Here is a 200-nt window from a genome sequence, read left to right as displayed (position 1 = left end):
CGCGGGGCAGGAACACCTGTTGCCAAGTGGTGCGGTCCTGTGTGTTCAAGTTGAGTGAAACACAAATATTCATCTGAGTGATATTGAACGTCGCTCTGAGGAAGGCTTGGGACTAAGATTTCATTTGGTTTTGGTTCGTCGTTAAGGCCTGGCTATTATTATTATTACTATGAGAGATAATGAGAGACAGAATGAGTGAA

This window comes from Penaeus monodon, chromosome 15 (genome assembly GCF_015228065.2).
Source record: "Penaeus monodon isolate SGIC_2016 chromosome 15, NSTDA_Pmon_1, whole genome shotgun sequence".
NCBI classification, from domain to species: Eukaryota; Metazoa; Arthropoda; class Malacostraca; order Decapoda; family Penaeidae; genus Penaeus; species Penaeus monodon.
Note: the sequence above shows the minus strand (reverse complement) of the source record.